The 17,309-nt window shown below is 42.4% G+C and overlaps 1 protein-coding gene and 1 non-coding gene across 5 annotated transcripts in view; one reads left to right on the forward strand and one right to left on the reverse strand.

The window, feature by feature from the left end:
* The window catches only part of LOC126457625 (glycerol kinase 2-like), a 262,723-nt gene that overhangs the window by 133,855 nt on the left and 111,559 nt on the right, over positions 1 to 17,309 (forward strand). The gene's annotated exons all lie outside the window — the stretch shown is intronic.
* On the reverse strand, positions 13,582 to 13,656 carry Trnas-cga (transfer RNA serine (anticodon CGA)). Its single transcript has one exon. It is a non-coding gene; the product is annotated as a tRNA-Ser (tRNA).

Raw genomic sequence — 17,309 nt, forward strand, 5'->3', positions numbered from 1 at the left:
AACTTACAATGTACAGATTTCATCTATAGAGCGCGGTTCTGGAAGGTCTGCGAAATACCAATAACTGAAGCTACATAATCGGATTTTAGCAACGGATTCTGCATAACCAGCAGGTGCCGCCTGTGCGTTAGTGGAGACACGATCTTAAGTTCTCCGAACAGGAAATACCGCGTTCTCAGCTGGGCGCACTCCCAGGTGGGGCACACTAGCAGAATTCTGCTACCGGCCATGTTAAGAAAGTCCGGAGTTTTCTGTGGTTTTCACAAGGCAGCAAGTTTCGTTTGCTTCAAGTACGGCGAAGGAGGAGATCTATGACTGCATCGAAAAATTTATATAGTTGTACCGCGAAAGACCTTGTTTATGGGCATCAATCCGTGGACGTTATACAGACAAGAATGGGAAATATAGGGCGTACGAGGAGACGGCTGAAATACTTCTAGACAGTATTTTAGCTGTACATCAAATTTAAATAAAAACTAAACTGCAAAATTCGAGATAGTTACAGAAAAGAGCTTAGAAAGGTGTTGGCCTTGAAAAAAGCGGAAAGGCGGTGAGGAAGGGGGGGGGGGGGGGGGGAGAGAGATTGAGGGTTAAATTGTATCTATAGACCAATACTATGGTGAGTGACAATGAAAAGTTGCTTGTACTTCATAACTGTCTTTTGTCCATTGTATCGCAGATGTTACCAGTTACTGTACTTAAAAAAGGATCAAAATCGCCCTCTTCGTAGCATATCGACCCTTCACGATTCTCTGAGGAGTGCCCACGCTTCTGATTCAGGCCCATATGATAGAAATATCGCCTTTCGATAATTCATTTCTTCACCCATTCTGCGCGATTTTGTTTTCGAGGGACATATGAGCCCATAGCGAGCAGACCGCTGGCGATTTTCGTGTGTAATCGATTAGGATTGAGCAGAAAAGGTCAATTAAGTGAGTGAGACAGAATTTTGATTTTATTATAAACCACCGGTTTACACAATTTGTTCAATATGAACACCAGAGACGACGACGAGACGTTGTACAGCGCCAGATATGCATGGTGGCCAAAACTGGAATTAAGGTATGTCCAGACGATGACTTTCGTCATGCGCAATCGCAGACGCACGGAAATAAAAGGGCATGTACAAATGTCTGTGGAAAGAAAGCGTGTACGCATGGGCGTTCAAGTGTCCACACGTTGTCTCATTGCACAAACTGTCTGCTGTGAATCCCCTCCTTTGCTTGGGAGCGTGTGTTGAATTTATTGTGATGAAAAGGCGACAGTAAAAAACGCAGAAGTGACTGGAGTTTAAGAAGTAAGCCCATGTAAGTAACAGAGATATTAGAAATAGAAAACGATGACGACGTTTTGTCTGCAAGTTTCAGGAGGAGGTCAGATTTTAAAGATATCCTGCTTGGGAAACTGCAGCGATAAGGCTGGCAAAAATATTTCGTTAGCTAGAAATTGGCTACTTAAATACATTTATGAACTATTTTTCCTCATTTCAAAACAAAACAGTTCAGTGATTATTCCTAAATTTGAGAAATACTCGAGAGACGTTCTTAATCGTCTCGGACTCGAGAAATTTGGAAATTTCTTAAACGCCAAAATCCACGAGAATGGAGGTCGTGTTTTTCAGTTTTGTATTTTTTGCACCATCAGTATACTTCATTTCTGTTTTTAGTTGTTTGTTGAGGAGCTACACAAAGCTCATCACTTCTTTTGTTGAGATGTTAGGCTCCTCAGTAGTTGTGCTTTTAAGTCGCCATAGCATGAATATTCGTCTACAGATTTCATATACACTTTTCATAAATTTGTGACTTGTTCTTCTCAGTTTTCCTACTTCGAAATTTACGATATCATATTCCTTTGAGAAATATGGTAGTAAACTTCTTATCTAGGACATTTCGAGTTGTCTTTCATATAATCTTCAGAATCGGCGTTCCATAGACTTTTTACTTTGTGTAATCGTCAGCTTGTGTCCTTTGGAGTCAACAAACGTTATTGCACATAAATCGCTTCACAGCATAACCTCAACACACCATTCAATTTAACACATATAGGCCCCAGCTACATGTCGTCTGCTAAAGAGCGCAAAGATTCCCACCGAAAGTTAAGTAGCAATGCTTTTTACGCACGACCTCCATTTCCAGGAAATTACAAATGCGCATGCGTAGTTGCGCTGCTGCAAATTTATGCACTCGCGCAAAGTTACACACAAAAGGCGTCGCGTGGACGCACCTTTAATTTTTTTCCGGCGGGGTCGGTACCACATTAACACATTACCATATCTACCAAGTTTCGGTGCTTATACAATGAAATGAAATGATCGTACGGCATTGTTGGCCGTGAGGCCCCATACGGGGAAGTTCGGCCGCCGTTTTGCAAGTCCCTTTTTTTTTTAGTTGACGCCACTTCGGCGACTTGCGAGTCAATGATAATGAAATGATGATGGACACACAACACCCAGTCATCACGAGGTAGAGAAAACCTGACCCCGCCGGGAATCGAACCCGGGACCCAGTGCGCAGGAAGCGAGAACGCTACCGCAAGACCACGAGCTGCGGACGCTTATACAATAATCACAGCCTACGCTGTGATTATTAGTAACCACCCAGGACTTATAATCCCTCAGTTTTTCCCATTACCAAGACACTTTTGTACATAAATGCATTGCGCTGATGAAAGATGTTTTATTGTCTTTTGTGGTCCAGTCCTCTGCACCTATATTTTTTCATATATGTTTGTTTGGTTTAATAGAATTTCTTAGTATGTGCTAATTATCGTTCTATCATTACAGGGTAATGAAAAAAAAACTTAATACGCAGCTCAGAAAACCTTTTCACCAGATGACATCAACTCAATTAATTCTTCGTGGGAAATGTAGGGTATTCTTTCTTCTGATAGGGGTATTGCTTCAGCTGCTTCATACACGGTTTATAGGCGCTCATCAACGCCGTAGTGTTCACTTCCTCGGTGTTTTCATCTGTGATGAGCATTTGGAATGTCTTTCATCTGGATTATCGCTTATAGAAGGCGGGTCTCGTTTGAATTCAACGCCTGTTTCTTAACTGCTGAAGGAAGAGTCCTTGTAAACCATTGCCATCTTGGAATGAATTTGTTGGTGATAAACCGCCTAAAATAAGGACTTTTAGTAAAGTATATTCATTTCCACAAACACTATTTTGAAATAAACTGTAAACGAAAGCATTCCACAGAGCGCGTTGCCTTATCTTGCTTTATTAAAATGGGTATACAGAGTGAAGTTTCGCTTGAGGCGTTATCCTAATTAAGAGTAGTTTATCGCCGCGGATAGACACTTGAGTCAAACCCTGCTCTTCAAGACAGTGAGAACTGGCTGAGGTTCTCGACAAATTATTGTTCGCATAGTAAAATTTGAGGAGACTGCGTTGGACCTATTGGGAGAATATTCATCAATAACTGTCCATCATGGACGTATGTTCCGTCTTTGCAACCAACTGAATGGCAGATTTGTTTTTTTGAAGCAAATAAGGAATAACGGAAAAAGACAACTGTCCATCAACTTTGCTACTGTCGCTCTGAACTAAAGTGCTTTTTACAGTGTGTAAGTTGTTTATGTCTATAAAATGTTAAATATCCTTTTGCGGCCGCTAGCTCCTGATCTCAAAGTTTTTATTTCAGGATTCTCTACCATCTGCATGATTTTGTCCTTGATAAGCCTTGCTGTGCTGGTACTGTCAACGGCTGAAAGCAAGGGGAAACTACAGCCGTAATTTTTCCCGAGGGAATGCAGCTTTACCGAGAGCTGCATCAAACCAGTCTCTGGACTGAAGACCACAACAACAACAAACAAGCCTTACCACAAAGACATGGTGTGGAGTCTTTAGTAAATGATTTGAGAGTAGTAGTTTGAAAGGAAATAACTAAGTATTTTTCAAAAAATTTGGTGTGTGTATTACTTTCTCGGAACTCTGGTAATGACTCTCGGTTATTGACTATTGCTCGATATGAGTACGTTGTTGCATGAAGCGTTTAAATATGTTCAGTCAAACAGCTCCACTGCTCAGCTGCATTTGTTGTAAACCTACTCCCTTTGACACCTTACCAATTCTTGAGTTGTTGTTTCTAATATGTATGAATATTAGAATAAAATGCCTATATAGAAAGCGAAGCGGGCAACACGACAAAAATGGTGTTGTTTCATGTTGTTGGATGGCCATTGAATAAGATATATGTAATATTTCCAGCGTATTATTACGTAAAAAGTTATTACTGATATGTAGTAATTCATTACTATTCTCTGTCCCTGACAGGTGCATAATTTACAAACTAATGAATGTATTAATTACTGTTCAAAATGTGAAAGGCAGTGATCTGTACAACCTGTACATGACGTTTCGCGGTTTATTACTCTTGTTCTAGCATACATCTGTATTTTATAGCTGTCACGATACTAGACAAATTGACCAATAAACAGCTTTTACGCCTCCTTGGTAACTGCCTACTGAAGCAGATTTGTAGATTCCCGGTTACCACCTAAGATTTTTCCATTGTGCGGACATCTGGAACGAGCGTAACTTGGCCTTAAATGGCCTGATGAGAAGCTGTTCGAATAAACAATCAGTGATACTGGCGCGCAAACTGCCGATGCAGCATCAAATTGACAAACACCTCTCTGACAGCAACATGACATTTATATTTCCCTTTATGCAGTAAAGTTGTTACTTTTAAAATTTCTCTTTACATTGCATCACTGATCTTTCAAATGTACTGACAGTTGTAGGCGAAAGTTATGGATCTCTAACGTTGCGTATTGTCCATACGTGTCACTCTTCGCATGGATCGTGTGTTTGATAATTTTCTCGCAATACGACAGGGCGCAAGCATAATGAGATTCACGAAGGTCACTAGCGCACCATCTACTAATTATGAATGGAAGCACTTCTAGTCCTCTTGTAAGGCAACTTCTTGCGCCCTGTGGTTAAACGGATACATCCAGACCGAGGGCAACGCGCTACCACCCACCAGCTATCTCGCCACGTAGTTCACAGGTTCACACTCATGAGGAACGTGCTTCCACTCTGTGATGCCCGCAGCATTCGCAGCGGAGTCATGTTCTGCATAAGAAGTTTAAATAGGCTTCATTGCTGAGTCAATACCTGCGACCGGTACTCAAGGCTGCGTAACGTTCTAAAATGGCCTTGACACTGTGCTAACCACTACACCACCGGAGAATTGTGGCTGCTACAGTGCACTTAATATTCTACTCCAGTGCCCCCTTAACAAACTTCATTTCACACCTTCAGCCCGTTTTTCCCTTCTTAAATTGTCAGTATTGGCAAGGCTCTCCGACATCGGAATAGCGCCCCAGCATTGTATGTAAAACGTGGACATCCTGCCTGTACCTCTTATGTAGGTGATCTGTTGATCTGATGGACTTAGTCTCAACTTTTTCTTCAAAAGTGGACTGATAAGGTAAGGAATGAGGAGGTTCTGCGCAGAATCGGAGAGGAAAGGAACATGTGGAAAACACTGATAAGGAGAAGGGACAGTATGATAGGACATCTGTTAAGACGTGAGAGAACGACTTCCATGGTACTAGAGGGAGCTGTAGAGGGCAAAAACTGTAGAGGAAGACAGAGATTGGAATATAGCCAGCAAATAACTGAAGACGTAGGTTGCAAGTGCTACTCTGAGACGAGGAGGTTGGCACAGGAGAGGAATTTGTGCCGGGTCCAATCAAACCAGTCAGAAGACTGATGACAAAAAAAGGAGATAAGCTTATCTTCATAAGGATAGGAGCTTCAGCTTCAGCTTTTATCCTTAACGAAGATAAAGTTGAGACTCACATGTCACCACGAAGAGGTAAATCCATTAGCTCAATAGATCACCTTCGTCTGGGGTTCAGGCAGGATTTCCCCATTACGTACAAAGCTGGGGTGCTATTCCAATGTCGGAGAGCCTTGACAATGCTGACGATTTCCACAATCCAATAAAACTAGAAGCGATGACGGAAAGAAATTGCATTCATAGTAATTGAAACCTTAAAACTTTGCCATTTACGAAACATTGGTGGCATTTATCATTTTTTTAAAAATTAGGTCCCTTAGATGGCGTCCTCCTGTACGAATACATTCGTGAAATCTGCTGATGAGATTTCTCATTGACCGCTGCAACATCTCAGCTGGGATTCTGTGAACGGCATCCCGAATTCTCTGTTTCAACTCGTCCAGGATTCTTAGTCGAGTCGTGTAGACTTTGCTCTTGAGGTAGCCCCACAGGAAAAAGTCACAAACGGCTAAATCTGGCGATCGAGGGGGCCAGGGAATATTACCGAATCGTGCGATAACACGGTTGCCAAACAATTCTCGTACATATGCCATTGATTGCCGTGCAGTTTGTGATGTCGCTCCGTCCTGTTGAAACCAGGCTTCTTGACCGTTCGGAAAGTTGTTCAGTGCAAGTGTAACAAAAGTTTGTATCATCTCCACGTAACGATCGACATTGACAGTTATTGTGTTTCCCTGTTCATATACGAAAAAATACGGCCGATAATCCCATGTGATGAAACACCACACTGTACTAGCGTGTAAAGGGCGCTCACGAACGTCATTAGGATTTGTGTTTGCCCAGTAACTGTAGTTCTGTTTATTCACGTAACCTGTGAGATGAAAATGTGCCTCATCTGGCATCGAAAACTTGTTTAGAAATTCGCCGTCTTTTTTTTATTTTTGTTACCTTTTGTTGACAGAATCATAATCGTAATCGGTAATCGTTGTTCTTCAATTGTTGCACCATCTGTACTTTGTACGTATGAATTTGCAAATCAAGATGAAAAATTCTGCGAACACACTCCCGGGACATTCCAACCACTGCTGCTTGCTTACGGATTGAACGCCGTGGGCTCCGTAAGACAGACTCGCGTACAACATCAATATTTGCTGGAGAACGCACACTTCTTGGTCGTCCTGTTGGTTTCCTCTTGAGGGCAGATCCAATCTATTCAAAATTATTAATCCAACATTTTATCGCTTGTTTCGACGGAACGGCATCATGACGTCCTAAATTATAAAAACGTCGAAACTCCCTGTGCGCCGCTACCAAACTATCATTGTTTTTATAAAACATTTTTATGGCTGACGCAACCTGTTGTCTGTTCCACTGATTCATGATTACTGAAATGGCGGACTGTTTACTCGCTGTCACGAACCCGGAGTGCTGCCACCTGCCCATGGCTTCCACTACTCATTTCAAACATGCTATTATTCTGTTACCCTGTAGATTGAAGGTGTGAACTGAAGATTGCGGTAGGGAGGGCATAGACTGGGGTAGTCGGTGTAGCTGTGATAGCCACAGTGCTATGGTGACGTAGTTGTTAACACATCTGGCTAGTAAGCAGGAGACCTGGGCTCAAGTCGCACCTGTGGCACAAATTTTAATTATGTTGCTTCAGTGTTTATCCTTATCGAAGAAATGGCTCTGAGCACTATGGGACTTAACATCTATGGTCATCAGTCCCCTAGAACTTAGAACTACTTAAACCTAACTAACCTAAGGACATCACACAACACCCAGCCATCACGAGGCAGAGAAAATCCCTGACCCCGCCGGGAATCGAACCCGGGCGTGGGAAGCGAGAACGCTACCGCACGACCACGAGCTGCGGGCTTATCGAAGAAAAATATGAATATTTCTAGCTGTGAGGACATTACCGCTTTGGAAGATGAAATCACCTACCGCTAGCATTGGCTACACTATATAATTGAGACGCACGCAAAATGGTCCCATGGTCAATCTCTGTCTTTCCTTTCCATGAAATAATTACTCAAATTATAGCTTAACCAATACTACCTTCATAGGCGAAAGAAGACAGTCTGCTGTTCATAAACACCTTCTACAGTATTGAAAAGTGCAGAGTTGTTCTCCCACGTTACATATTTCCATTGCTCAGGAATTGGGCTAATTACTACATCTCCTATTTGTATTTATCTAACAAGAGTGTTAACAATAAAATAACTAGGATGACACTTTTGCGCTCTTGTCTCGCGCAATTTCCGCACGCATTTATTTATTCTCTAAGTTGCAAATGTTGTGTAGATCAGTGAATATCCGTTTAAGGCTCTAACGCAACTCTTGGCTCTGTTTGTCGCGCATCATACTTTATGCAAAATACTGAGCACGGAGATAGTTCAATCGTGTGACTGTGTTTGCTGATTTTTCACACATTCAGAATTGACTTCACTTGTACTGAAGTGACTGTCGGTAGACATACGTATGAGGAAGTAAGTAACATACGTTGCTCGGCCTTTATTAGAATGTGCGCTCTCGGAATATTTAAAAGTAAATCTCTCAGTGATGCACGAAGCATTTCTTATATAGCGTCTGCTATTTAAGTTGGCGGAGCATGTCCGGGAGCTCCTGCTCTTAAAAAATGAGCCGGTTATGATAGGCAATACTCTTCTTCGGGTCATCCCTCCTTCCTTCCCTCCCTCTCCTCTCGTAGTAAAGTCCCAGACCAATATGTGGAACCCATAAGTTGCTCAAACATTTTCCTTTGCACTTCAACTATATTTGTGCTTCCCATATTACAGCTCCACACAACTACCGAAAATGTGACATCACTTCTATTTCTACTGACACCAATTTTGTCTATGTGCTTTTATAGCCTTTAAAAATGGCGTTACGTCGAAGCGCTGAAGACATATTGGAATAAAGAAATTGTGGTAAACACATTTCGAAGTGTTTAAGTGCTTCCAATGAATCTTGACATTTGCCTTCCCTACTACAAGTTGTATTTGGTCGCATGTGATAGAACAATTAATGTGTAAAGAGTTTCGGCGGAATCATAGGCTTGGATATTAGATGGTTGTCTTTTCTTATATTACGTGCTGTTTCAGTATATTTTTAGATGTCCGTGATAGATATAAGACAGGCGCGTGATAGATATACGACGGGTGTCACGATCGTAAACTGAAAGAGGGCAGCGAAACTTTGCACTCGTGTCCATATACTATGGAGTCAAAGATGACGTTGGATCAGCACATCAGCATAACGATTGAAGACGCACAGACAGTTCAGAATACTCCCAGAGATATGTTACCTTTTAAATCAGTCTGAAAATAAACTACGAATATTACCTGTTTTCACCACGGTATTTATACTAGGTGTATTTGTTAAACCTCCATATACAAAACCGTTTCGAGCGTAAGTAACCTTTTTTTCTGATTCTGTTGTAGCTAATTAAAACATATAAGCGTAAGTCGGCCTTAGCAAAATAATGTTTTTTATGTCCCAAAAACCGCGCCATAAATTAAAAATAAAAACTGTTATTTTGCAAAGGTTGGGCTACGCTAGTATATAGAACTACACACGCTTTTGATCACACTACATGAAGTGAACGTGATCAACAGAAGTTTGTAATGAAAGAAACAACATTCCTTGGACCTGCGAGCAGTCTGCAGAACGCTTTTAAACACAGTTCCTCAGAGCGAAGTAATTACTGAATTGTAGTTTCTCTCGAGGCCGCAACAAGTAACACGCAATGCCATCGCATCCTGTTTTTCTTCAAGTAACTCAGACCAAAACGCTACGGTCTGTGGATAGCATCAGACAGAAGTAGAAGCAACTGTTTCTACTAGACAAATACTGAATAATCGAATATTGGAAGCAGATTAGTATTATCAAGGGTACGATAATTTTTATCATTACATGGCAGTGGCATCTCCGAAGAACAAGAATGACCGTTAGTTCAACATCTCTTAAATGTCGAGATTATTAGAGACGAAGCAGATGCACCGACTGGACAAGGATGGGGGAAGGAAATAAGATGTGGCATTGCCTGAGGAGATGTCCATGCGTTCGTCCCAAAGTGATTTTAGGAAAACACTCAAAATCTAAATAAAGATGGCCAGACGGAGATTTTAACTTCATTTTTCCCGACTATGTCACCGGAGTTTTAACGATCGGACCACATCACTGGGTTGGCCAGGTGGCGTATTTGAAATCTTTGCTGTTATACATAAGAACGCTACGAATCGTAATAACTAAACTATCAGCTAGATTATAATCTCGTGGACTAACTGTAGCTTTTCAGGAAATTAAAGAAATCGCCATGGAATGTGCAGTCTTCAACAACCTTGTCACTGTGAACTACACTGAAGAGCCAGAGAAACTGGTACACCTTCCTAATGTCGTGTAGGGTCCCCGGGAGCACGCAGAAGTGCTGCAACACGACGTGGCATGGACTCGACTAATGTCTGAAGTAGTGTTGGAGGGAACTGACGCCATGAATCCTGCAGGACTGTCCAAAAATCCGTGAAAGTGCGAGGGGTGTAGGTCTCCTCTAAACAGCACGTAGCAAGGCATCCCATATACGCTCAATAATGTTCATGTCTGATGAGTTAGGAGGCCAGCGGAAGTGTTTAAGCCCAGAAGAGTGTTCCTGGTGCCACTCTGCAGCAATTCTGAATGTGTGTGGTGTCGCATTGTTCTGCTGGAATTGCCAAAGTTCGTCGGAATGCACGATGGACATGCATGGATGCAGGTGATCAGATAGGATGATTACGAACTTGTCACCTGTCAGACTCGTATCTAGACGCATCAGGGGTCCCATATCACCCCATCTGCACACGCCCCACACCATTACAGAGCCTCCATTAGCTTGAACAGCCCTCTTCTGACATGAAGTGTGTCGTCCGGCCAGGCAAGATGTTTCCAGTCATCAACAGTCCAATGTTGGTTTTGACGGGCACAGGCGAGGCGTAAAGATTTGTGTCGTGCAGTCTTCAAGGGTACACGAGTGGGCCTTCGGCTCCGAAAGCGCATATCGATGTTGTTTCGTTGGATGGTTCGCAAGCTGACACTTGTTGATGGCCCAGCATTGAAATCTGCAGCAAGTTGAGGAAGGGTTGCACTTCTGTCATGTTGAACGATTCTCTTCAGTCGTCGTTGGTCCCGTTATTGCAGGATCTTTTTCCGGCCGCAGCGATGTCGAAGATTTGATGTTTTACTGGCCATTTCGAATATTCCGGGGCCACTCTTGAAATCGTCGTATGGGAAAATCCTCACTTCATCGCTATGTCGGAGATGCTGTGTCCCGTAGCTTGTGCGCCGATGTAACACCACGTTCAAACTCCCTTAAATCTTGGTAACCTGGAATTGCAACAGCAGTAACCGATCTAACAACTGCGCCGGACACTAGTTGTCTTATACTGGCGTTGCCGACCGCAGCGCCGTATTCTGTCTGTTTACACATCTTTGTATTTGATTACGCATGCCTATACCAGTTTCTTTGGTGCCTCAGTGTAAAAAGTCTCTGAGTACCATGGTCACGCTTTGATGAGAATGTTTTGGCTTCTATTTAGCGCATGTGGGATGTGTGAACCCTAGCTGAATTCTTTTCGAACGACTTATCTACGTATCTGCTGCAGGAGCACAACGTCTGTGATATCTAGGCCACAACACTTCTAACATCAACAATAAAGAATTTCAATATTAGGAATTTCTGCTTGCCATTAAAGATTTTTCTTTTATTTTTTACTCTAATAGTTTTAAAGATCATGAGATTCGGAGTTGTAATCTGATGGTGCTTCGTCTAGCAACCAGGCTGCTGCTATCAAGCGAATTTTACGACTGGAGATTTGTAGTGCGTGCCAGTGTTTTACCCAAAAATTGATCGAATGGCCGCCCTTTGTCGAACTTAGTGATCTTTTACTAATCTTGCTGCATCTAGCACGCTCCAATACGTACGTAAGGACGATAATTAAATCAAAAATCTCCCCTCAGTCTCCCTTGTTATAAGGGCTTTAGCCACTGTTGGTGGTGATCAGTCTGTCAAATGATAACTTACACCTAAAGTTATTCAATAAGAAGAGATTATATTTTGGCAGAAAATGTCGTAGTCTTTCTTTTCTAATCGCTAACAACAGTACATTGTTACACTACAGGCTAACAAGTCGCAGTCATACATATTGAATAGTTTTACTTAGACACCATTCGCGTTTCGCGAAGGAAAGTCTACAATTCTCGCGAACCGAATTCGTATTTCTTCGTGTGGAACTGAACAAACCCTTAACGTCACCGTACAATGTTCAGCCACTTTATTGGATTTTAGGTGGTGAAAATCGTCGTCGGTGTCCGTGTTTTAGAAGTCAGTTTTGTACTACAGCTGAATCACATGATAGTTAAGCAACAGTGTTATTCCAGAATCTGCGAAAAATGCTTCGTTAGAACGATGTAAAAGACAGTATGTCGAGAACTGCAGTCACCGTGATACTGTCACTGTGGGGAAAGTCATTTTGTTCATACAGGGTGTTACAAAAAGGTACGGCCAAACTTTCAGGAAACATTCCTCACACACAAATAAAGAATAGATGTTATGTGGACATGTGTCCGGGAACGCTTAATTTCCATGTTAGAGCTCATTTTAGTTTCGTCCACCTACGCTCAGTGGAGCACGTTATCATGATTTCATACGGGATACTCTACCTGTGCTGCTAGAACATGTACCTTTACAAGTACGACACAACAAGTGGTTCATGCACGATGGAGCTCCTGCACATTTCAGTCGAAGTGTTCGTACGCTTCTCAACAACAGATTCGGTGACCGATGGATTGGTAGAGGCGCACCAATTCCATGGTCTCCACGCTCTCCTGACCTCAACCCTCTTGACTTTCATTTATGGGGGCATTTGAAAGCTCTTGTCTACGCAACCCCAGTACCAAATGTAGATACTCTTCGTGCTCGTATTGTGGACGGCTGTGATACAATACGCCATTCTCCAGGGCTGCATCAGCGCATCAGGGATTCCATGCGACGGAGGGTGGATGCATGTATCCTCGCTAACGGAGGACATTTTGAACATTTCCTGTAACAAAGTGTTTGAAGTCACGCTGGTACGTTCTGTTGCTGTGTGTTTCCATTCCATGATTAATGTGATTTGAAGAGAAGTAATAAAATGAGCTCTAACATGGAAAATAAGCGTTTCCGGACACATATCCACATAACATATTTTCATTCTTTGTGTGTGAGGAATGTTCCCTGAAAGTTTGGCCGTACCTTTTTGTAACACCCTGTATATTAATTCTTGAAATGTTGAAGGTTGAAAGAGCACACGGAAGATGATGGTAAGTAGACGCTTTGCATCAGTCCTTAGAGCGTTACCGGATTGGGTTCAGTCCGGCACTTCACTGTAAATTTCGAAGAACAATCAGGCACGTATCTGCTCTTGGCTTAGTGTGCAGGTGTGTGTATCAGATACGGAACTCTACTGATACTTCGGAATCTGGTTGTGGAATCAGTTTATCTCATCTTCGCTAACGGGATTAAGCCACAGCTACTTGAGCTTGCTCGTTGTCGCTTAAACTCCCAACTACACCGAGAGAAGGCGCACACGTATGTCGGGACCTCCGCAGAAGCACTTGATTTCATGCAAGGTCGCTAAGTCAACTAATTGAGGCGAAAAGATGAACACCAACAGCAGCTTATTTGCCATATTCACTTGAGCCATTAGCTGAAGCGTTGAAATTTTTACGAACACTGAACTGGCACTAGAAAGAAATTTCCACTCTACAGCGGAGTGTGCGCTGATACGAAACTTCCTGGCAGATTAAAATTGTATGCCGGACCGAGACTTGAACTCGGGACCTTTGCCTTTCGCGGGCAAGTGCTCTACCAACTGAGCTACCCAAGCACGACTCACGCCCCTTCCTCACAGCTTTAATTCCGCCAGTACCTCGTCTCCTACCTTCCAAACTTCACAGAAGCTCAGTAATGTAGAGCAGTCCAGAAGGATTTTGTTCTCGGTCTAACTATATCGAATTCTCATTCTTTTCCAATATATCCTGAAGCTCCCATAAAAGTTCAGTCAAAACAGTGTTGGCCATTATCGCGACTCTTCCATTCCCGAAATAAGTAGCTATAGAAACACAGTTAATATGTACCCGTGTTTTATTCTTATGAGAATATGTCTCGTATTGATGAAACTTTAAAACAACACTAAATGGACATACGAGCGCCCATAGCTTCCTTTCCCATAACAGAAAGCATGTTTCGTCAAATCCTTAGAAAGCCTTTACATCACAAATGATTTTATTCATGATGTGAAACGATTTGTGGCTCAAGGCAACAAATATATTGTAATAGCGGATCAAAAGCTTGGATAAGTTTCTATGTTCCCCACGCTTTGCCAAGACTGTGGGTGTGAGAGGTGGCGCAATGCTTCGGACAGTCGACTCTTATTCGAGATTTATGACATTCAGATCTCCATGCGCGATCATGGATAAGTATGTCTTTGATGGTCAGAATTACCACACACACGTAACAAAATATTTCTTGGTTGAATTAAATCAATTTCTTGAAGCCGAACAGCTAATCTGTCCGCTGGTGGAACTTTGTTATAAAAATTATGCGATAATAAGGGATAGGGTTTTTTGGTAGAAATCGCAACTTCAAGAATCTATATTAAAAGAAACCATGTACTGATTAGAATTCGGATGATAAAACCTCTCAATTCATTAAATGTTAGTGGGTAATATAGAATCAGAGAACAGCAAATCACCAGTTTCTCCGGCAAAGTCTAAGTATCACAAGTTTGAGTTTGCAGCCGAGTTGTCATTTTGTTGCGCGATATTACTTAGTTTTAGGGTGTCTAGCGCAGATTCCATTGCTCCTATGGTTTTCAACGGGACACGCTGCGCACCGCCTTTGCGGTTGTTTCCTGGCGCCGTCAAAGAATAAAACAGTCTTCCAGAAGTTAAAGACCAAGCAAAAGGTTACGCTAAACCTGTACTCGTATGCAAGAAAAATGTCGTAAGAGAATACGGCGTAGTAGGAACACACATGTGAGTAGAAAGAAAATTGGGTTCTCCGAAGTGACAGGTACATTTAGCACTTTAACCGTATGTGCCTGTTAATTAAAATAAATACTTAGATAATATGATTTTGCAAAATATGTCGATCCCTCAAGCGAAATTGTACTGTGGGGATAGGTAATCTAGCGCTGCGAAACAACGCGCATCCGGCATGTCGCATGAGAACAGAATGACGAACATGCTGTTGCGTCGACTGTAGGGAACAGTCGTCATATAGCCCCTAGGAAACATGCGCAGTGGCGTACGTGTTCTTACCATGTCTCATTCTCCAGACAAGGGCATAAACTGCTGTGTGGACCCCGTTCCACATTACTGATAGCGTTGTGACGTGAGCCAAGGCCATGCTAGCTGACTGGACAGTGTAAATATGTCTTTAGGCTAAACTTCCGTTCATCTGCAAACAAAATACTACTCCAGTTTCCCTAGGGCGCCTTACAGTGGGCATGACATTACAATCACTGATCCACGCATTGCTCTTGTGCAAGAAGCAGCATCCGCTTGGTTGGCTTGTATCTATAGCAGTCTCTCCAAGCTGATGTTACAGTCTGACAGGACAATTTGCGTCGCAGAGCGTGTTGCGAGATCTATAACGAGGGCATATGCTGTGCTGGTCCGTCGTGCGACGTTGAATGTTTCTTCTTACTCAGAATCTTCTCGACAGTTGTTAAGACGGTACGGGTAGCATTCAATGGCTGTGGACGTTCGTCAGTGATCCGGCCACGTATAATGTCATCCAAATGAGTTCACTGTGTCATCCTGCTGCCTAATGACTCGAATACGGTCTGCGGAGCCCTGGTGACCTCGTCGTTTAACGCCTCAACCACTAAATAATAATAATAATAATAATAATAACCAAATACGATTTGCCAAACCTGCAGAATACGCGATCAGAGACAGTCTTCCCCGGAAATGGATGTACAGCAGTTGAATCATGTCCAGTTCTAGTTCTAGCATGCCCTCAGTTTCTGTGTTTCGCCGCCGACTTTAAGGTAGAATGGCAGTCGCCAGAAGAAGAGGATAAGACAGTTTGCAGTAATGACGAAGATACTTGCAGCGGCGTGCGTAGATCACTGAAAGGCCGAATAATGCAACCGTACTTCTCACTAAACGTGTAGAATAAAATATGGATTCCATAAAAACATATTCCTTTGAGTGTTCGAATATTTGTATACGAAGTTATCTTTTCTTTAATAACTTTTGTCCCTAGAGCGTGATTGTATGAGTCACAGATTTGTATGAGCACCTTGTAAGCTTCCTCCCCGCGATTATTTCAGTTATTGGTGATCACACATTTGATTAAGGATTCAGGCATTATTTGGTTGTGAGACGTTGAACTCTTAAACCACGGAAGGTTAAGAGTAGTAGCCGTATGTCTAGTACGAATCCAGTGTCATGTGTAGATTTGAATACAGCTCTATTGTACAGGGTGAGTCACTAACTATTGCCACTTAGAATAACTCCGAAAGTATGATAGCAGCTGAAAAGTTTGTGGGACAAATGTTGCATGGGACAACGGGGCCCATAATATGACGTTAGTTTTTTGTTGTTAGGTGGAGTCGTGTTATAGATATGAAGATCAACTTTATTTTTTAAATTGGAATGCTATAGTTTGGTACATATTTTCTGATAGCGGCTATCGAGACGAATCCAATGATGTGTAACAGTAAGGTCTTTGAAGGTCAACGAAGGTCAAAAAGGTGGCATGAACGTCCATTTACAGAAGGCGTTCGAAGTGATGACCATTGGTATCAATGCAGTACTTCAATCTTCTTATCATGGGTTGAGTGGTATTCCTTATCACATCGGCACTTATCGGAGCTCATGCTTTGACAGTTCCCTGCCGCATACCTTCAGGTATAGTTGGATTTAAAGAATGTCTTTTACGAATCCCCACAAGAAAAAAATCCAGAGGGGTCAAGTCTGGCGAACGAGCCGACCACGATACATCTCCTCCGCGTCCAATCCAACGATTTGGGAATTGTCTCTGCAACTCATTTCTAGCCATCAGCGAAAAATGTTTTGGACACCCATCGTGTTGATACCACATTCTGTTCCTTGTCCCTAAAGATATTTCTTAATATTCACTAGTATTCAATGTAGCCCCGTTCTGTTTTGATTTTGTGTATCCAGGATCGGTTTCTGAACATTTCTGCACAGAAGCGCTGTATTTTTCGGCTCCTGGGCTGTCTGCCACGAGTGCAGTGCTGCCTGAAAATGTGAGGTCGACAGGTAGAACACCACCTGTAGTAGATATGAGTGTACCGTGAATTGTAATGTGTAACGTACTGAGGAAATATTTCTTATTAAGGTAGACATTGGGTGAAATTTGTGTCTAATTAGACAGAAAATTAACCGAAAAGTGTACAGTTATGCTACCTAGTACAGTATTTCATCGTGAAGTCGGTGGCGGCCGGAAACCACGCATTTGGATCTATGTTCAGTGGAACGTTTCTCTTTCTGTTATTGTATTTCAC

This window comes from Schistocerca serialis, chromosome 2 (assembly GCF_023864345.2).
Source record: "Schistocerca serialis cubense isolate TAMUIC-IGC-003099 chromosome 2, iqSchSeri2.2, whole genome shotgun sequence".
In the NCBI taxonomy this organism is placed as follows: domain Eukaryota; kingdom Metazoa; phylum Arthropoda; class Insecta; order Orthoptera; family Acrididae; genus Schistocerca; species Schistocerca serialis.